The following is a 22229-nucleotide window of genomic DNA, read 5'->3' as shown; positions in this document are numbered from 1 at the left end:
AATGATAACTATTACTTGAGAATCAGTTTGATGAGTAGTTAGAGAACTAGTCTCAGAGCCTGACAGATCTGGGTCCAAGTGCCACCTCTGATGCACTCTGGCTATATCAATGAATTCTCAGGATTTCCAACAACTCTCTTAAGATTACAAATTACTGAAAAGGTTCTAATCTCTATTGGTAAGCTGGGAATCCCCTATATCAATAAAATCGTAGGTTGAATCTTGATTCTCTAATTATTATTTGCATTTTATTTTATCTAATTTTACAGAAAAAGAAACCAAGGCTTCAGGAAGGAAATGACTAGCCCAAATTCATACAGAGTAGTAAGTAAGAGAGCTGGTATTCATACTTGGGTTTTCAAACTTTCAGTCCACCAAGTTCTTGTCTAAACCTCCACCAAGTTTATTTCCACGTTGTCTACATTAAAAATAATACTAGGGGAAACATGGTACAAGGGCATTTGCAGTTAATAAGTTTGGACAATATTCTGGACAGAGTTGACTGGGAGTTGGAAAACTTGAGTTTGAAAGTCTTTTTCTGATTGACTGTCCGACGTGGTCAAGTTAGAATTTTTCTGATCCTCTTTCTCCATCTCCAGAGAGAGGCCTAAAAGCAAAATCTCTCCAGCTTCTTAGAATCCAAACGTTCTATGTCCTATGTTCTAAGGGCCTTTCTTACTCTGAGATTATATAGTTGGTATCTTTACAGTCTTCTAGTTCTAACAATTTCTATGTCTATGATTGTAATCCTCCTCTCAAGATTTACTTTAATGTCTCATTATTGCAAAAGTTCATTGACTTCTGAAAGGTCAGGATAATGGAGCACAAACTTAGCAAGTCATACCAAGCTGGAAGGTCTTTGAGTTTGGGCAGGAAAGAACTGTGTGTTTGTCATCTGAGAACCATCCTAAGTTGGTAGCTCACCCCCAGGTTGGAAATAGGAAAATAAATTTGGAGGTCACCATATCTCTCAATGACTGCTTAAGTCTAAGAGTGGATGGAATGGCCATAGCAATGAGATGACTGAAGGACTGGAGTATGAGACTAAGAATATTCCTAATCCAATCCCTTCTCTTCTATCTTCCCTTCCTTAAAATCTTCCATTTGGTCTTTAAAGCACTTTACAATCTGTCAGAATCCAGGCTTCTTATGTTTTACTATTCTCACTCATTTTTATGATCCAACCACACTAGCCTATTTGCAGTCCTTCATGAGGTGCCTAATACCTCCTAACCACTTCATGGATTCTCACTGACTGACCCACCAAATAGCCTCTCTCCTTCCCCAGTCTATGTCACATTTTAGGTCATTTCCTATGGGAAATGGGTTTGCAACTCAATAAAGTTCATACAACTCCTTTGGATAAGGCCAAAGGCTTCTATCAACTCACACATCTTTCTGACCATTTCTCTAAACCTTTCCCAGATCTCGAGGCTTCTGCTCAAGCCTTCTGGGAAATCTATTAGGAAGACAGTGAGGAGGCTTATATACTTCAATGCTGGGTAATGGAACACAAATTTGATCCGTTTCTGCCAAGCCAGAAGGTCTTTGAGTTTGGGGCCTTGGATGAGCATAGGATATGTTCCGGATCTGAAGACCATCCAATCTAAGCTAGGGGTTTACTGTCTGCATGGCCATAGGACAATAATAATAATAATAATAATAATAATAATAATAATAATAATAATAATAATAATAATAATAACGATAATTTCTCACGAGAAACTCAGGCTCTGAGAAATGGGAGAGGGAATGGAAATAAGGGCAATAGGTTTTGTTTAAAAATGTGAGAAGAAGTGGGGGGAGGGAGAGAATTTAGAAGTCAAAATTTTCAAAAACAAATGGTAAAATTGTTTTTAAATGTAATTTGGAATAAAAATAAAATATTATTCAAATAAATAAAATATGTGGGGATCAATCTACAGACAATCATTAAATTCTTGCTATATATCAGTTATTGTGCTGGTTCTAGAGACAAAAATATAACAATAAAATAGTTCCTGCCTTCAGTGAGCTTTCATTCTACTGGAAGAATACAACATATTCACAGATAAGTCAGATGGGATATATATAAAATAAAAGTAAAAGGATTTTAGCAGGGTCAGGAATTAATATCTGAAGAATTCAGTCAAGGTGTCTTGAAATCCGCAACACTTGAACCAGCCTTTGATTGGATGCTTCTTGTCCTTCCTTATCGAAGAAGACCAAAATGACATCACTATGTTTGAGACAAAATGTGTGTCTGATTGTGGCTGATGAGCCCAATAGGATCTCAGAATGCTCTACCGCAGCTCAGGCACAGATAGTTCATGTAACCTTTGAAGGGAACCAATAATTCCAAGAGGTGGAGGTGAGGAGACAGCTAAAGAAGTCTGGTAAGGATGAAGAATGAACTGAAAGAAGGGATGGAATGCTGCATTCAGGGAACAGCCAGCAGCCCAGTCTGGCAAGAGTATAGAGCATGTGAAAGAAAATAATGTGCAAGCAGCTTGGAATGACAGATGGAAGGAGACTTCTGTGAAGAATTATAAATGGCAACCAGCAGAGATTATGCTTCATTCTAAAGGCAATGGAGAGTCAGGGCAATTTATTGGACAAGGGATAGAAATGGCCAGAAATGTACTATAGAAATCTCTTTTTTATATAAGAGTTGGGGATAAATGGGAGTCAGAAGAGAATGGAGGTAGGGAGATCAATCAAGAGACTATTTCGATAATTCAGCAAGCAAGTGAGAAGAGTCTGGATTAGATTGACTGTGAAGAGAAGGGGAAGATGCAGAAGATCTTGAGAAGATAGAGTGGATAAAATTTGGCAACTGATTAGATATGTGAAGAGTTCAGGTGGCTAGGAATTAGGTAACTAGAAAAAAACTAATGTCAAAAGAAGATGGGGAAATTAGGAGGCTGGGGTTGACTTTGGGAGGATGTGAGTTCTATTTGGACATGTTGAATTTGAAATGTATATGGCCAAGAGTAAAGAAAAACAGGTGGAAATAGGGAATAGAACTCAGCAGAGATAACGGCCAAAAATGCAGGTTTGGGGGGTCATCTGCAATGAAAGGATAGCTGAATGCATAAGAACTGATAAATTCACCAAAAAGAAAAGTGGGGAGAAAGAAGAAGAAAAGGTCCAGAACCAAGTTCTAATGGCTAGGAGTGGGATCTGAATAAGAGCCCAACAAAGGAATGCCAGAAGGATTGGTATCACATGAAGAAGTAGAACCACAACATAAATGGGGAAAAAATCCAGGGGGTGAGAAAGTAGCCAAGAGGGCAAGGGGAGGGCAGTAATGAGTATCACTGCTCATTTTTTCAAGAAAAGTAAAGACTGAAAAAAGGACATTGAATTGAAGAATAAAGAGATCATTAATGACCTTGGAGAGAGCAAATTCTGTTGCTGAAGAATTTAAAGAGTGAGGGGAAGGTGAGAAAGTGGGGGTAATAAGCATAGATAACCTTTTCTAGAGGATGGCTATAGAATGGAGGAGAAATATGATATGACAGCTTTGGGGGCTAGTAGAGTCAACTGAAGGAAACAGATTAGTAGACTGATTCATCTTTAATAGGTTGAATATTTTGAGTTGTTCTTCCACTAGTTGAGATAAGGGTCTCCCAATCATCCACACTCTCCTTCCTAAGCAACATAAGCTGTTGCTTGGGCTTAGGAAAAGAAATGGTGACTGAGAAAAAGGCATTTTCTTTGAAAAGTGAGAAAATTTGTATGTGATACATACCCCAGACATTGACCCTATTAGCATAGGCCTCATCTTCAGCTGGAGCTCTGATGTAGCTTATGATATTGGGCATTGGCTAATTATAGCCAAAATGACCTAGTTGTTCAAAGGTCTTAAAACACTATTGGTGTTACTGTATACAGTGTTCTCTTGATTCTCGTCATTTCATTCTTTGTTATTTCATGCAAGTCTATCCATATTTTTCTAAGATCATTGAGCTCATCATTTTTATAGTATAGTAATATTCCATCATGATAACTGCAAAGGACCTGTGAGGGAAGATGTTGTCTATAGCCAGAAAAAGATTTGATAGGTAGAATTATATTTTATACATAAACAAATTTGTTTCTAATGGCAACCATCTATAGGACAAAGAGGTGGAAAGGGGGAGAGAAGAAAGTTACATGATGACTTCATTTTTTTTTAAGTTTGTTTTTTTTTGCAAGGCAAGTGGGGTTAAGTGGTTTGCCCAAGGCCACACAGCTAGATAATTATTAAGTGTCTGAGGCCAGATTTGAACTCAGGTACTCCTGACTCCAGGCCAGTGCTCTATCCACTGCTCTACCTAGCTGCCCCTACGTGATGACTTTATTATATATTTTAAAAGAATAGTAAGTTGTACATAATAGATTCATAGTTTCAGGTGCAATCATCTTCCTCCCCCCCCCCCCCCAATTTACCATGTTATGGAAAAGCTTGTTTTATTTCTTAACTTTAGAATAAACAAATAGAAACTTGAAAAAATAAAGTTTATTTTATCCCACTGTCCCCCATTGCCATGGACATTGACTTCAAATCCCTACCTAGGGTCCCTGAAGCACCAAGGACAGCTCTGCTTGAAGGTACCACAGGCAATGGTCTCCCAGGGTTAAGGTTTAGACTCTATCTTTGACACCTGGAAAGTTTTAGCTCTAAATTGAGGAGACCCAAATGTTGAGACACCAGGCTTGACCAATAGCCTCTTGGCTCAAAGATAAGCCTAGTCGGTTACTGGGGCCCAAGAGAGATAGTGGCTGAGGCAGTTGCCCTGTGAAATCAGTCCCCAGGGATGCTCTGGGCCAACTGCTAAGCAAGTTACTTCTCCATTTGCAAACAACCATGAGAGGGGGTCAACTTCTCACACCCATACCCACAACTTTGAGGTCTCAGAGTTTCATGGGACTGGGCAGTGCAGTCCAACACAACTTGGCCCCTTTCTATTTTTCCAGTCTTCTTATTCTTTAATTCCCCTCCTCATACTCTATGATCCAGTGACACTGGCTCCTTGCCATTTATTCCTCAAACACATACTAGCAGTGTTCTTCCTCCCCTCTGATACCTGGCTTCTCTGGCTTCCTTCAATGCTCAGCTCAAATCTGACTTTCCTCAAGAACCCCCTCCCCTACTTCCAGTATCCTTCCTTCTGAGATTACTTGCCATTTATCCTTCAGAGATCTTTTCAAATACACAGTTGTTTGCATGATATTTCCCAAATTAAACAGTGAATTCCTTGAGGGCAGAGACTATGGTTTTGCCTTTATTTATATCTTTAGTACTCAACTTAGTTGCTGGTATGTATTTAACTCTGAATGAATACTTGTTGAATGATGAGATGAAGAGTAAACTTTCCCACACCCACCTCCAGTCCCCAAACACCTCTCTGTCCTATGTGTAGGTTTTCTTCATAATCATGATCATATTGGTCACAAAAGAATGCCCTCCAAATGGGACACTGGTGAAAGAGAAGATGGAGAAAAGAATCTCACAAGAAAAATACTTTGTAAATTGGAAAACAGTACAAAGATGGAAAGTGTTTCAGAAGCCTTCATTGGAAGCCTTCGAGCACAAACTGAATGACCACTTATTGGGTAGGCTATTATAAGGATTCCCCTCTTGAAGTTTGTATTGACTAGAGGGTCATGAAGGCCCCTTCCAACTCTGAATTTTCATAATTCTATGACTACTTAGGCATAGGGGAGGAAATTTGACTTGCCCACAAATCACACAGGTAGAGGAGTCAAGATAAGCATTGCCATTCTCAGATTTTAAAACTGGGGCTAATCTAGTGTGCAAGACTCTGTACTGGAACTGCCTCATATTATCCTTCTTATTTGACAGATGAGGAAACAATTCCAGAACTCCCAGATCCCCCAATTAGGTAAAAGTCCTGCTCATTAAACTGGTTTTTAAGAACTCATGGAATATTAGAGCTGAAAGGAACCTCAGTGGCCATCTAATCAAATCCACACCCCCAAAAATTCCTACATAGTCAACAAGTGGTCAGTCCTATTCTGCCTGAAGGCATTCACTGGCTAGGGGTAGTGGGAGGACAACTCACTATTTTCCAAGCAGCACTTTGACATTAGTCTGTTATTCAATTCCCTCAGTTCATCCAGATAGTCTATAGTTCTATATACTTTAATCCTGACTGATTCTCAGTATCTATGTAACATTCCAGGGCAGCTAGGTGATGCAATGGATAGAGCACTGGTTTTTGGATTCAGGAGGATGGGAATTCGAATCCAGCCTCAGTTGACTTAGTGTGTAACCCTGATTGCCTTGCCATCTCCAGGACCATCTCCAGTCATCCTGATTTATATCTGACCACTGAACCCAGATGTCTCTGAATTCAGCACAGCATCCCCTCACTCAAATTTAATTCATGTATTTATCATGGCATCATCTCCCTGATGTCATGGTCTTTGAAAACGAAGGACAGGGGTGGCTAGGTGGTGCAGTGGATAGAGCACTGGCCCTGGAGTCAGGAGTACCTGAGTTCAAATCCGACCTCAGACACTTAATAATAACCTAGCTGTGTGGCCTTGGGCAAGCCACTTAACCATATTTACCTTACAAAAACCTAAAAAAAAAAGGATAAGCATTATTATTGTGTAATTCTCCAAAAAAGAAGGCCTTGAAGCATTAGAACATTTTCCTAATCAAGCCTAAATTTGCCTCTTTGTAACTTTCAACCTTCCCCTTAGTTCTACCCTCTGAAACCAAAATAGAACAAGTCTCCACATGACAGCCCTTCAAAGACTTGAAGACAGCTATCAAACCTCTTCTGAGACTTCTCTTATCCAGGATAGGCATCCTCAGTTCCTTCAGTCAACCCTCATATGACAGGTATTCAGTGACACCATCCTAGGTGTCACCTCTGGTCACTGCCCAGTTTAGTTTAGTTTAGTTTAGTTTAGTTTAGTTTAGAATGCCCTTTGTAAAACAAGTGAAAATAATATGTAAGATGTGGTCTGATGAAGACAGAAGGCAATGGTATTATCACAACCCTATTCCTGGAAATGACTCTGCATTTATGTACCTGATCTTTATTCTGTCTGGCCCTGGTCAATCTTAAACACTGTCATAGTATCTATACATACTGACTTAGAAAGAAGGTTTACATTATTTTCATAGTTCTCATTTAATATTATTTATTATTATTATTATTATTACTAATTATGTTTTTATAGCACTTCCTAGTTTATAATAGCACTTTACTCACATTATCTTTTTGTTTTGTTTTGTTTTTTGCAAGGCAATGGGGTTCAGTGACTAGCCCAGGATCACACAGGTAGATAATTATTAAGTGCCTGAGGTCTGATTTGAACTCAGATTCTCTGACTCCAGGATTGGTGCTCCATCCATTGCACCACCTAGCTGCCCCTACCCACTTTATCTTGATTAATCCTTATAATGCTCCAGTATTAAACAGATGGTGAAAGTGAAGCACAGGGACAGCTGCTTGGCGCAGTGGATAGAGAGCACTGGCCCTGGAGTCAGGGAGAACCTAAGTTCAAATCTGGCCTCAGACACTTAATAATTACCTAGCTGTTTCATCTTCAATTTATGAAATAAAACAAGCATTTCCATAACATAGCATGTTTAGAAAGAAGACTGCAGATGATTGTAAATCTTCTTGCAGTTCCTTTTAAATATCCATCAGTTTCATGTTTCTTTTTTCCCGTTTTTCTTCCCTCCCTGCCTCCCCCCTCCCCACCCAAAGTTTATGTCTAAATCCATGTTCTTCCCACTAAAACATCTAATGTCACCTCTAGCCTAAAAATACTCTCATCTCTCATTAGCCTCATTAGGGATGGAGAGCAGACTCTTAAAGAAGACCATCTGATCTCAATATTGCAAATAAGATAAGAGCAGGAAAGACCGAACAACTTACCATACCAACCTTAACTTCCCACAGAATTTATCTTATCTTATTTCTCTTCTATTTCACTCCATTTGTGTTCCTTAACACAATCAAGCTGAAGAGAAAAGCTGTTTCAATCCATACCAGACTAATAGTTGAGTACATCCCAGTACCCCAGGGGTCCAAGGAGCAACTATCATATTCCTGATATTTCTATAGCCATTTAAGCTTTCAAAAGGATTCTCCTCCCAAAAACCTTATGAAGTAGGTAGTATATTATTATTAGCTCCATTTCAAAGAAGAAACTGAGATCAAGAGAGATTAAATAAATTTTCCAGTTACATAACTAGTAAGAGTCAGAATCTTCCCTCTCCCACTTCCATCACCTCCTGCTGCTCAATGGTGATAGATGAGTTAAATAGAACATAAAGTCTTTTTTATTGATATTTAATTTTATTTTTCCTGTTACATGTTATGAGAGTCTTTCAGCTTCATCCACATGCATATGCATATTTTTAAGTTAAATAAAATTTCCTTCCACCCTGCCTTCCCACCCTCCTCCCCTCGGCAGTGAACAGTCAGGTGAATATTGCACAAACACAATTGTGTTAAACATGTTTACAGATTAGTCATTTTCAGTATGAGGAATTAGGATGACTGGAGCATTTTTTTTCATAATATTATATATAGCTTTAATCTCTTCATTTGAAAATTGTCTATTCATACCTTTGACCATTTATCAATTGGGGAATGACTTGGAAGCCTTATAAATTTGATGCACTTCTCTATATATTTTAGAAATGACACCTTTATCAGAACCTTTAAATGTGTTTTCTTTCTGGGAAAGAAAGAAATCAAAATAGGAAGGAAAGACATAAGAGAAATTTTTAAAAAGTAAATGTAGAGGGCAGCTAGGTGGTACAGTGGATAGAGCACTGTCCCTAGAGTCAGGAGGACCTGAGTTTAAATCCAACCTCAGACACTTAATAGTCACCAAGCTGTGTGACCTTGGGCAAGTCATTTAATCCCATTGCCCTGCAAAAACCAAAAAAAAAAAAAAACAAGTGAATGTAGTGTTCATTCAGATTCCGAAAGGCTTTTTAAATTTTGTTTTGTAATGTTTTTCTTCCTCTGTATGGGAATAGCATTATCCATAGCCAGTCCCGAGGTTGCCCTAGCTTTCTGAACTGCTGAGAGCAGCTGCATCCACCAAAGGTGATCAATTCTCAGTGTTGTAGTTAATGTGTACAATGTTCTCTTGGTTTTGCTACCTTCACTCAGCATCATATCTTGTAATTCCAAGCTTCTCTAGAATCCAACTATTTATGGTTTCATTAAGAATAATAGTCTTGGAGGGGCAGCTAGGTGGCGTAGTGGATAAAGCACTGGCCCTGGAGTCAGGAGTACATGGGTTCAAACCCGGTCTCAAACAATAATGACCTAGCTGTGTGGCCTTGGGCAAGCCACTTAACCCCATTTGCCTTGCAAAAACCTAAAAAATAATAATAATAATAATAATAATAGTCTTGGGACAGCTAGGTGGCACAGTGGATAGAGCACTGGCCCTGGAGTCAGGAGTCCCTGAGTTCAAATCCAGCCTCAGACATTTAATAATTACCTAGCTGTATAGCCTTGGGCAAGTCACTTAACCCCATTCATTGCCTTGCAAAAAAAAAAGAATAATAATCTTCCATATGCTAAAAGGGCAATAAAAATGTGCATACCCTTTGATCCAGCAATACTATTACCCTGAAAAGATCATGAAAAAGGGTAAAAATATCACTTGAACAAAAAATGTTCACAGCAGCCCTGTTGTGGTGGCAAAGAATTGGAAATTGAGTGAATGTTCATCAATTGAAGAATGGCTGAACAAATTGTGGTATATGTATGTCATAGCACACTATTGTTCCATTAGAAACCAGGAGGGATGGGAATTCAGAGAATCCTGGAGGGATTTGCATGAACTGATGCTGAGGGAGATGAGCAGAACCAGAAGAATATAGTATACCTCACAGCAACATGGGGGTGATGATCAACCTCAATGGACTTGCTCATTCCATCAGTGCAACAACCAGGGACAATTTTCAGGTATCTGCAATGCAGAAAACCATCCAAAGAAAAAACTGTGGAGTTTAAATAAAGATCAAAGACTATTTAATTTTAAATTTAAATTTTAAAAAAGTTATCTTAAGTATTATGTAATTTTGCTATCTCTTATATTTTATTTTTTACTTAAGGATATAATTTTTCTCTCAACACATTCAATTTTCATCAATGTATAGCATGGAAACAATGTAGAGTATCAGACCACTTTCTGGGGGGGCTGAGGGGAAGGAAGGTAGATTGGGGGGGAATGTAAAATTCAAAAAAGTTAAAAAATAATAGTATTCTATAACATTCTGGTATACCAGAACTTGTTGAGCCATTCACCAATTGAGGGTCATTCCTTCAATTTCCAATTCTTTGCCACCACAAAAAGAGTTGCTATTAATATTTTAGAACATGTGGGATTCTTCCCATTTTTATGATTTCTTCTGGATTTAGGCTTAATGTTGGAATTGCTGGGTCAGAGAGTATGATCTGTTTTATTGTGCATAGTTCCATATTGTGCTCCAGAATGGTTGGATCAGTTCACAACTCCACCAACAATGCATTAATGACCCAACTGCATTAATGACCCAATCCGCCAACAGCCTCTCCAACATGGATCATTTTCCCTTTTTTGGCAACTTAGCCAATCTGAGAGGCATAGGGTGATAAGTTGTTTTAATTTGCATTCCTCTAATCAGTAATGATCTGGAATATTTCTTTAAATAATATTATATATAGTTTTAATCTCTTCATTTGAAAATTGTCTATTCATAGCCTTTGACCATTTATCAATCAGGGAATGCCTTGTAACATTATGAATTTGATACAATTCTCCATATATTTTAGAAATGTATATTATTGGGGGCGGCTAGGTGGCGCAGTGGATAGAGCACCAGCCATGGAGTCAGGAGTACCTGGGTTCAAATCTGGTCTCAGACATTTAATAATTACCTAGTTGTGTGGCCTTGGGCAAGCCACTTAAGCCCATTGCCTTGCAAAAACCTAAAAAAATAATATATATTATTATTAGCTCCATTTCAAAGAAGAAACTGAGATCAAGAGAGATTAAATAAATTTTCCAGTTACATAACTAGTAAGAGTCAGAATCTTCCCTCTCCCACTTCCATCACCTCCTGCTGCTCTATATATTTTAGAAATGAGACCTTTATCAGAACCCTTAGTTATGTTTTCTTTCTGTTTTCCTTCTAATTTTGGCAGCTTTGGTTTTATTAGTACAAAAAAAATTTAATTTAATATAGTCAAAATCATCCATTTTGCACTCTATAATGTATTCTGTTTCTTGCTTGTTCATAAATTTCTTCCCATTCCATAGATCTGACAGATGGTTTGTTAATTGATCTATGGTGTCGTACTTTATGTCTAAATACTGCAACCATTTTGCATGTGGGTCTATGTCTAGTTTTTGTCATACTATTTCTCTGTTTCCCCAACAATTTTTTGTCATATAATGAGTTCTTATCCCAGAAGCTAATGTCTTTGGATTTGTCAAACAATAGCTTACAATAGCCATTTATTTACTATTGTTTCTTTTGAAACTATCCTAATCCACTTATCCATTATTCTATTTCTTAACCAGTTCCAGGCAGTTGTGATGTCTCCCACTTTAGGGTATAGTTTTAGATCTGGTAGAGCTAGGCCACCTTCCTTTTCATTTTTTCATCAATTTCCTTGATTTTCTTGACTTTTTGTTGCTTCAGATGAATTTTTTTTACTATTTTTTTCTAGTTTAGCAAAAATAATTATTTGGTAGTTTGATATCACACTGAATAAGTAATTTAATTTTGGGTAGAATTGTCATTTTTATTATATTAGCTCAACCTAACTATGAGCAATTGACATTTTTACAATTGTTTAGATCTCACATTATTTGTGTGAGAAGTGTTTTGTATTTGTGGAACATAGTGTTTTAAAGAAGGTAGGTAGAGGATTCAACTGTCTCCTTTACTCATAGAAAGTCAAAATGCTGGAGATTGTAAATGCATCTGATATTTAGGAAGGATGAAACACAAAATTCTGCTGTTAGGATTGAAATGGGAAAAAAAAGGACTTATTATAATTTTATGAAGATCAGGTTCCAAAAGGTCTTGGGAAAAGATTGCAGTGGCCCAACCTTCCACAAGAAAGATGGAAAACTCTCCAGATGGAAAGTCTAAAAACACAAGAAAGGTGAAAGCAAGTATGGTGGATACAAGATCAAAAGCTACAAAGGAGTGTCTATCCTTAAAGCTAGTGTCTGGAGCCCTAAATCACTGAATATGAGCCTGATAAGGAAGACTGACACAAGAAAAGATTTGGTTTGGTTTGGTTTGGTTTGACTTTTACCCATAATGAAAAGAAATTGATTGGATAATGATGAAAAAAATTGAACAGCTGCCTGGAAAGGCAGTGCCATGCAAAGTCCAGGCTCTGGAGATAGAAGGTTTGGATTCAAATCCTTCCACTGATATTTATTGTTCGAGTTCCTTGAGTTTCTTAGAACCTAGGTCCCTCATCTATAAGTCAAGGAAGTTGAACTAGGTAACCTCTGATGGCCCTTTTAGCTTCATCTTTAAGAACTACTCTCCTGTCCTCTTTTCTATGCCAAGGAGAATCCATGATTCTTTGGTTGACCTCAAAGGGAAGATTAAGTAGGAAAAAGTGAAAATTGCAGAGAGAGTAATTTAATGTAACTATTTGGAGAAACTTTCCAACAATTAGATCTGTCTACAAATTAAGGTCAAACCCTGGAAGAAGGTGGCTTCCCAATAAGTTTCCAGTTATAGACTCGGTGGTCACTTGTCAATGATTTCATAGAATTGATTATTCTTCAGATATGGGTTGAACTAGAATAAGGAAAGTTGCTTGATCTCTAAGCCTCAGTTTTCCCACCTGTAAATTGGGGATAATAAAAGCACCTACCTCATAGGGTTGTTGGGAGAATCAAATCAAAACTTTGGGATTCACTGATAGATTCGATGGGGGGGCATGGGGGATGTCTGTGAACTTGGAATAAATTAAATCTTTATTTTCACTAATCTCTAACTAAAATACAGTCTTTCTTTCAATTTTGTTTTTAAAAGTCATTATCACATGTCCCCCCCTTTTATTATTTCCTTTTCATTCTTAAGAATGAAACTCTTTGGGACCTTTAAAAATGTGTCCCTAGGTTTTGCCAGACTGTCAAAAGGAATTCATATCATGAAGAAAGGTTAAGAACAGTTGACCAGATGGATTTAGTCAAATGAAAGACTTCTCCCGAGACCTGAAATACAAAGATTCTGTGATTCTACAAGTTTTCATCTTGGTAACTGTGGGGGCATTAGTCAGTTCTTCTGTTCTCTCAAGTCTGAGGACATTTGAGAATTCTGTCATTCTGCAAGTTTGACTTCTGACAATGATACTCAACACTAAAAGACCCTGATGGTAGCCAGGTCCTCAATGTTGGCATAACAATAATAAAAATCCTTAACATTTAAATGGTACTTATTAATTACAAAATTTTATATAGAGGAAACTGAGACTGAGAGAGATTAAATGACTTGCCCAGGGTCACTCAACCACTAAATATCTGAGGCAAGATTTGAATTTAAGTCTTCACGATCCCAAATCTGGTATTCTAAGTCACTAGGCAACCCAACTGCGTGCCTCTTTCATCTTATATTTTATGTAATTTGGTCCCTATTGGTTCAATAAGATATGATCTAAAAATCTTTCCTAGCCATGACAGTGACATTCTGTTTTCTATTTTCCAAGGTTCCTTCCAACTTTAAGTCCTATAAAATAGGACCACAAAGACCCCCCCCTTTTTTGTTTGGTTTTTGCAAGGCAATGGAGTTAAGTGACTTGCCCAGGGTCACACAGGTAGGGAATTATTAGTGTCTAAGGCAGATTTGAACTTCGGTCCTTCTCACTTCAGGACCAGTGCTCTATCTACTGCACCACCTAGCTGCCCCTTATCGTTCCCTTTTAATCCTTTAGACTAAATCTCTTTAGGACCTTTCAAAATGTGGGAGTAAAGATTATGGGAAGAAGGGCATATGCAGGACAAAGAAGAAAGAAAACTGAATTGAACTTTAAGAAATCTGATTTATTTCAGGGAAACAAAGGGAAAGGGAAGAGATGGGCTTCAGTGTGGGTCTTGATTATATTCTTCAGTGGAATCAGCTCAGTAAGAGCAGGCAAAAGGCAGGTGATGTCTGCAGGAGGCTCGGTACCAAAGACCCCCTGTTAAGAGAATTACTCCTTCACATTCTCCTTCTTATCTGTGACCTCTAAGCAACTCCATTGCTCATTCGTGCCCATGCCCTCATTCCATTCTTCTCCACAGTGGCTCCAGAAAAGCCTGTAGACCTCTCCCTCAGAGAGACATTTAGGCATGGGCTTCCAATGAATAAACAAACCCCTTATTAGGGTTACCTCCAATATCCCTAGTATGTCCAGGAGTATAAGATTTCCTGCCTCTGTCCCCCAATTGCCTGCCAAACAAGCATGAGTTATGTCGCAGGGTAGGAACAGACACAACATAGGAGAGGTTACCATACTATACATTTCCCCTAATTTTCCCTATCCCCCAGGTTTCTTTGTTCTTGCTTACCATTAGTACATAAGACTAAACATCGGTCCCAACCAAATCCAGGTTGGCCTGCTGCCCAGTAAGAAAATGTCCAGCCACTTCCATCAATGCACCAAAATGCACTTGTCCCACCCTGTAATCCAATGGGAAAGGACAGATCAGTGCAGAGACCATGAAATTGAATTTCATACGTACCATACAGAAAAGTTAATTAAAAATATCCCTAGCAGTCTTAGTCTCTGAACACCACAGCATAATGGGTACTAGCTCAAAACAAGCACTATTCTAAACAGGCAAATATGGATAGGAATTGCCCGAGTCAAATGCAGTGAGTGTCAAAAGGCATCCTTCTCTCAGCCATGCCCACCACCCACATCATTGAGGAAGCTTCTTTAGGACTTCCTTACAGTCAGTTAAATAAAGGGCTTTGTTGTGATTAGGTAGCCATTTGGGAGACTTTAAAGAGAGGTCCATGCTCAGCGTTATTCTCTGTTCTCTTCTTTACCTTGGATAAGGCTCCAATCCAGATCTGTCTGACCCTGGTTGATTCCCCTAGATGCACACTGAATGCGATAGTTGGTCTGGTAGCTATGGATAGAGACTAGCTGGCCCGCATAGCAATTTCTGCAGATCCTCTGTGGAGATAGAAAAGAAAAAGGAGGAAAGAAATATGAATGGGGAATCAGTCTTGTTCTAAACTCTGAGGCCTCCATGACTTTTTGTATAACAGGAGGTAGAAGAGAAGGAAGAAAAAGAGAGGAAGAAGATAAGAAAAATGATTAATGTATATAGTTTTATAGTTTATAAAATGTTTTAAATATACTATTATATGATATTCTCATATAATCTTGAGGTAATAATAACTCATATTCCAATTGTTCTTTAAAAAGCTTTCCTGAAACCTTTCACAATTCATGGCTTTATCAACCACTTATCAATGTGCTGGTTTTCTAACTTTTGTCATTTTTCCTTTTTTTTTTCCTAATTTCACCAATCTGGTAGGTGAGGTAAAAATGCCAGAGCTGCTTTAATTTGCATTTCTCTTCCAGACAGAAAGTTAAGAGACTAAATATACAAAATAAGACATACATTTTTGGACCTGGCCAGTATGGGAATTTGTTTTCTTTGACTACGAATCTTTGTGATCTTTGGTTCAGTGAGAAAGGATAGAGATAAAAAAAAAATGTTTATTAATTGAAAATTTTAATTAAAAAATCAAATAAAATAATTTTTACATGCCCATGAGTAGTAACAAACATATCTCAAAGTCTCAATTTTTTCATTATAAAATGAGCATTCTGGTTTACTTATTCTTTGATTTTTGCAAGGAAATGGGGTTAATTGACTTGCCCAATTTCATACAGCTGGGTAATTATTTATTAAGTGTTTGAGGTCATATTTGAACTCAGGTCCTCCTGGCTCCAGGGTCCATGTGCTATCCACTGCCCCACCTAGATGCCCCCAAAACTGAATATTCTAATAAATATAGCACCTACCTCACCAAAGGATCTTAAGGTTCAAGTGAGATAAATTATAAAAATCACTTTGAACCCTTTAAGGCACTGTATAAATATTTATAATCATTTTCATCTCCTCATAGCAACCCTGAGAGAGAAGGAGGGTGGCTTAAGTGGCACTGTCCTCGTTTTTGGAAAGAGGAAATTAACTCAAGGCAATAAAGTGATTTGTCCAAGCTCACACAACTAATAAATGGTAGTGAAGGGTCTCCATCTTAGATTATCCCTCAGTCCAGGGCACTCTCCACTCTCTGCTAATAACCAGATCCATTAAGGTATAAACTTAATGCTATTATTTCAGTAATAAATCTTGTAATGGTAATGTGAAAAGAGCCTGGGGTGAAAATCTGGAACCCTGGCTAACAGCCAGATATCTAACACTATCTGTATTACCTCAGAAAAATTAAAAACCTCTCTAGATCTTGGTTGTTTTCTCTGCAAAATGAGAGGGTTCAACTGGGTGATTTTTTAAGTCCCTCCCCCAGCTTTAGCATTCTCTGACATTTTGCTATTATGATTCTAAGAATATTACTGATCCAATATATCCCTGCCCCTTTTCTACTGCTGCACCACTGCTTTGCCAGCTTTTATGTTTATCTCAGTACTTCATCATGAAAAATGAAACCAAAAAAAAAAAAAATAAGGAATGAATATCTTCCTTCCTCTTCCCATTCCCTAGGCCTTTGTCCCCACCTTATTTTCACCCACCTGAGCATTGTTGAAGTCCGTTGGACTTTTAACAATCAGGAATCGGCAGGTCTTACATCCTGGGGTACCCAGCCCACGGACTACATCTTCTTCCTTTGGGCAAAAGTTGCCATCATTCTCAGCAACTCAAATCTTCTTCTCTTCATCATTCTCTTCCTCATCCCCTATGACCAAGCTTTCTTCTTCCTCTGGAGTTTCTAGCTCCTCAGTCAAAGCCTTTTCTCCCTCTGTTGTCTAGAACTCTCAATAACCTCATTTTCTGGGAATAAGAAATGGAAAAAATACTGGATTGAAAAGAAAAGGTCAAGGTTCTAGTTTCAGTCATCAATTCATTATGTAACTATAAGCAAGTCACTTCCCCTCTGAGTTAATTTCCTCAGCAGTAAAATAAGGGAATTGGACTCAATAATGTTAAAGATCCCATTTACATCCAATATTATTGTTTTATAAAAGGCCCTTGGCCTTCAGTACCATATTTCTTCAAGAACAGATTCCCCTGAATATTAATGACAGTTACTGTATCTCAATACCCGATTGAATAGTCTCATCTAAAAGGGGAACTTTAGATCTCAATCTATCAGTGACTTGCTCCCTGGAACCATTTATTGCCCCAAATATGATGACTCTCTAGTTTTAAAAAGTTCTTGGGGGGGGGGGCAGCTAGATGGCACAGTGGATAGAGCACTGACCCTGGAGTCAGGAGAACCTGAGGGCAAGTCACTTAACCCCATTGCCTTAAATAAAAAAAAATTTTTAAAAGAATATTGACCTAAGAGTTGCAAACACTGGAATCCATGTCCCAGATCTGTCACTGAAGAGTTCTTTGATCCTGGCGAGTTATTTTTCTTCTCTAGATCTCAGTTTTCTCATATGTAAACTGAAAAAAGTCAGACCATATGAAATAATATCTCTTCTGACATTCCATGTTCTAAGTTTCTTCTCAACCGTAATATTCTATCCTTTATGTTTTAAGGTTTCTCTTAGCTTTGACTGAGCATCTGACCAGATCTGATGTGACAGAAAATCTGATTCAGGCTAGCAATGGTCCAAAGTGAATAGAAAGTAGGGAGGGACAAAGAGAAAAGGATGCAGTCTGGGATTTTAGGGAGTGGGAAGATACTTACTGAGATGAAAAGAAGACACTGTGCCCAACAGGAGAAGCGATAAGATGAGCCGTAGATTCATCTCAAACAATAGTTGCTCCTTCCCCTAAGATTCCTCCCTCTTCCAGAACCAAAGGTTCACAGCAAACTTCTCACAGGCAGAAATAAACACTAAGTTCCTTCCTGAAGGGAAGACCTATAAAATGGAAGAAATTGGTTAGAGTATGTAGAAAAGAAAAGTCATCAAAGGGAAGAAGGATGAGAGAAAAGAAGTCTCAATCCAGGTCCCATTGTCTAAGAGTACAAGAAATACTTTCTGAGTGAGAGGTATACTGGACAATGCTCCAGTCATCCTTGTAGAATTGGAAGACTGATAATGTAAGCCATGGAAGAAGGGAAACAGGGAGAGAGGATGGTGGCAAGTCTAGTTCCTCAGTAAGTAGCTCAAACATGGGATTTCAAAGCTTGTAAATCCAATTCCTCCTCAAAACTCTGAAGGGCAGCATGTAGCAGACCACATGCTATTGATCTGCTCCACAATTCCATGACTGGTGGGGGCTCCAAGAGTCACCTATAGTTTATAACACAAGAGGAAGCCATAAGGAAATGAAAAGAAAATCGATGAAATGGAAGACACTAGAGTTCAAATTAGAAATATCTTTTTTGATCCCAGATTTTGCTGTTTATTAACTTTGAACAAATCATTTTAGTCCTCTAATCTTGTTCTCCTCTTCTGTAAGATTGGGATAATGTATCAGCAATACTACTACTAGGTCTATACCCTGACGAGATTATGAAAAACGACAAGAACATCACTTGTACAAAAATATTCATAGCAATCCTATTTGTGGTGGCAAAGAATTGGTAGTTAAGTGAATGTCCTTCAATTGGGGAAAGGCTTAACAAACTGTGGGATATGTACATCATGGAACACCATTGTTCTATTAGAAACCAGGAAGGATGGGAATTCAGGGAAACCTGGAGGGATTTGTACAAACTGATGCTGAGTGAGATGAGCAGAACACCTTAACAGCAATATGGGGGTGATGATCAACCCTGATGGACTTGCTCATCCCTGCAGGGCGACAATCAGGGACAATTTTGGGCTCTCTGCAATGAAGAATACCATCTGTATCCAGAGAAAGAATTGTGGAGTTTGAACAAAGACCAAAGCCTATTACATTCAATTTAGGAAAAAACCCGCTATCTTATTATATAATTTTTTCTTTCTCTTATTCTTTATTTTTCCTTCCTTAAGGATGTTTTCTTTCTCATCACATTCAACTTACACCAATGTATACCGTGGAAACAATGTAAAGACTAACAGACCACCTTCTGTGGGGTATGGGAAGCAAGACTAAGGGAAAAATTGTAAAATTCAAAATAAATAAAATCTTACTTTAAAAAAACAGTCAAATGGGGGGGGGCTAGGTGGTGCAGTGGATAGACCCCAGGTCCTGGAGTCAGGAGTACCTGAGTTCAAATCCGACCTCAGACACTTAATAATAATAACCTAGCTGTGTGGCCTTGGGAAAGCCAATTAATCCCATTGTCTTGCACACAAAAAAAAAAACCCTGAAAAAAATAAGAAAAGGAAAAGAAACAATCAAATGAAAAAGGACAAAAAGGAGTAATAGAAAAATTAAAAAATATATTTTTAAACTTAAAACCTTGCAAAAATGATTGCTGAAAACTACTGTTGCATGGAGTTGGAAAAATAAATAAATACAATATTAAAATGAAAATTAAAGATTGGGATAATCTAGTCTTTTAGAGGGACCACAAGGCAATATATATGAAATACCATCTCCATTTGCTACTTCTTCTATCCTGATTCTAGTCTTAAATTCAGAGAAAATCTTACTGGTAAGATCTTAAGGAACAATTACAAAGAATCAGAAACTTTATAGTCTAAGCTATAGAGCAATAACTGGGACTTCCCCCCACCCACCCCAGAGAAGAGCTACTCGGCAGCTACTGAAAAAAAAGATAAGCATTGGTTGTAGGAAAATCCCGTGCTTGCCTTTGGACTCCAAGCAAGGAGACACTCACCTGTTCAGGAAAGCGGGGTTGAAGGTCAGATCTTCGTGATTTCTGTGAGCTTGCATGTCCTTGATGGAGTCTTATAGCGGGGTCTTAGAGGAAGTAACAATAAAGAAGAGATTGTGTTGACCCAAGGTAGGCGGATAAACTGATAATAACTGACTTTCCATATCCTTTCTCCAGGGCTGCCCATCACCCAGCTGATGCCATCAGTGTCCTGCATTGGCACACACACACACACACACACACACACACACACACACACACAAACATACGAATGATAAAGATCTCTCTGGAAAGTTCTCTTTGTATACAATGATATTTGCAATAACCCTATGAAGGGTTGCAAAGATGAGTGTCCCCATTTTGCCTATGAGGAAATTGAGGACCAGAGAGATAAAGTGATAAGAAGTTTGATACAAAGAGGGTCAGATTTGAGCTTTAAGAACCTGGGCTAGAATTACAATCCTATCATTTACTATTGGTGTGACATTGGTATTATCATTAAATCTCTCTGAGTCTCAGTTTCCTTGTCTATAAAGTGATAGAGTTGACCTAAATTACCTTGACAGTTCCCTTTACATACTAGCCCTACATATATGATTCTATATATTAGCCCTACCTACATGATTGTGTGACTTCTCTAGGATTGTATAGCTAGGGAGTGGCAAATTTTGTTGTTCAGCTGTTTCAATTGTGCCTGCCTCTTCAAGATGCCCTTGGGGTCTTCTTGGCAAAGATACTGGAGTGGTTTACTGTTTCCTTCTCCAGCTCAATCTACAATGAGTTGCACATAGCTAGGAATTGCACATAGCTAGGAAGTGTCTCCCACCATATTTGAACTCAGGAGGATGAGTCTTTCTGATGCCAGGCCCTCACCTTGATCCATCATGCCACGTTCTTGCCCCAGGAGAGACAAAGCTGGAATTCAAACAGATTTTTATCCTCACTCTCACTGTAAGACATGGCTACACAATCTCTCACCTTAAGGAGCTGATTCCATAGTTAAGAGACTAAGAGACACAGGTCACTGAGAGGACCAGTGTGGTGATAAGACACATTGTACTGTGACTCAAATCAGGAAAGATAGCTCAGATATGGATGATAGAAGAGAGCAGTGGGAATACCAACCCACGGATTAAGGGATTACATGAAAAAGGTGGCTAAGTCATGACGTACCCGACTCATAGGGCCTCCGTAAGGAACAGATCTGACTGAAGAGGGTATTGCATCTAGGGAAGCAATGGGAAATAAAGGTTGGTAGAGTTGAGCGGAGTAGCATTGTCTAAAGTCTTGAAAGCAAGGGGGGAATTTTGGATTTATCTTGGCTACAAGACTAGTGTGCAACCAAGGGCAAGTCATTTCACCTTTCTAAGCCTCAGTTTGTCCATCTGGAAAACAGGAATGATGATACTTGCCCTATCTACCTCATAGACTTGGGGTTAGGAAAGTACATTTTAGGAATCATAAAGGGCTAGTTGATGAAGAGTATGGTGATGAGAATGGTGACAAGGCAGGACAAGATAGTCGTACCAGAAGTGAACAAGAATCTCTGTCACTGATGGATAATAAAATCCAAGAATCTTAGAGTTGTAGAAAGAACATCAAATTTCAGAGCTAGAAGGGACCTAGAACATAATTCTATGTTATATTATATATTAGTCATATCAGAATGCTGAAGAGAGAATGACAGACCCGAGAAACACTTCAAAATCGAATATTAGAGCTGGGAGGGGCTTTAAATTGTAGAATGTTCCTGCTGAGGGGTACTAGATCATTGAACATGGAAAAGAAGAGCTGGAAGAAAGACCGAAGACCATTACATTTAATTTAAAAAAAAGTTATCTTATTATGTAATTTTGCTATCTCTTGTACTTTATTTTTCTTCCTTAAGGATATGATTTCTCTCTCCTCACTCTCAACAATCCAGAAAGGTTTCATAGTGTGGTTGTGGCAAGAATCAGGAATAGAAGCTAGGTTCCTGACTCCTAGAAACAGATTCTCGAAACTAGACTAAGTAAATCTCACTTAGTTATATTAAGTGATGGAGGGAAATCAGTATGATCTAAAGCCACCCAAGGATTCACTCAAATCATAAACCAAATTAAAAATACAGAAAGGTACTTCCATGAGATCACGGTTAAGGCCTAGATGTACATATGTAGCCAAGGTGCCTGTGCCTGTGCTTCTAGCAAAAGAAAATCTGCTAGATTTGGGGAAAAAATACCAGATAGCAAAGGAAGACAGAGGGAAGATGACATGACATGACAAGTAATTGAAGGATTCCTCAAACCCAACTTTCTGCCTTCCTGAGTGATTCCATCATCCTTCCTTATAA

At 38.4% G+C, this 22229-nt stretch overlaps 1 protein-coding gene across 2 annotated transcripts in view; it reads right to left on the bottom strand.

The window, feature by feature from the left end:
* Positions 1 to 17947: 17947 nt before the first annotated feature.
* The window catches only part of SLC43A3 (solute carrier family 43 member 3), a 58584-nt gene continuing 54302 nt past the window's right edge, over positions 17948 to 22229 (bottom strand). Inside the window, exons 14-15 of one of the 2 annotated variants that reach the window (XR_012477344.1) lie at positions 19901 to 20108; positions 17948 to 18044 (exon numbers count right to left, since the gene is read on the bottom strand). The gene's annotated coding sequence lies outside the window, so the exon portion shown is untranslated. The remainder of the gene's footprint in view (positions 18045 to 19900; positions 20109 to 22229) is intronic. The other variant, XR_012477342.1, reaches the window with a different exon arrangement.

The sequence above is a fragment of the Macrotis lagotis genome, chromosome 3, assembly GCF_037893015.1.
Source record: "Macrotis lagotis isolate mMagLag1 chromosome 3, bilby.v1.9.chrom.fasta, whole genome shotgun sequence".
Lineage (NCBI taxonomy): Eukaryota > Metazoa > Chordata > Mammalia > Peramelemorphia > Peramelidae > Macrotis > Macrotis lagotis.
The sequence above is the reverse complement of the archived record's forward strand: the minus strand, read 5'-3'. Positions and strand labels throughout refer to the sequence as shown.